Source organism: Lupinus angustifolius, unplaced genomic scaffold, assembly GCF_001865875.1.
Source record: "Lupinus angustifolius cultivar Tanjil unplaced genomic scaffold, LupAngTanjil_v1.0 Scaffold_122_28, whole genome shotgun sequence".
NCBI classification, from domain to species: Eukaryota; Viridiplantae; Streptophyta; class Magnoliopsida; order Fabales; family Fabaceae; genus Lupinus; species Lupinus angustifolius.
In genome coordinates this window covers 251,771-252,109 of record NW_017725107.1, presented here as the reverse complement: position 1 = coordinate 252,109, position 339 = coordinate 251,771, and positions in this window count along the sequence as shown.

The following is a 339-nucleotide window of genomic DNA, read 5'->3' as shown; positions in this document are numbered from 1 at the left end:
CGCACAAGAGTACAAAGATCTCCTTCCTGCCAATCACGACACCTTGTTGACTCAAAACCTAAAATACTTGAAGGAGAAGAATATTCTCATTATGATTAAAAGATCCTAAATGTTCCCAATTGCTAGATCTGACAAACCGATGTCACTTTCACTATCTTCCTCCTCCTTCGTCTTGAGGGGACATGATTGTTTGTCAAAGCCCAATCTTGATTCGAAGTCGACTCCTTATTTGATTCCAAGGCGCCCATCTGAAGACCATTGTCGTTCCCTCTGCTACTCGTAGTAATGATGGTGGTGTCCCTCCCCCTGCCGATGCTCATGAGCTTGCTCAATTGCAAT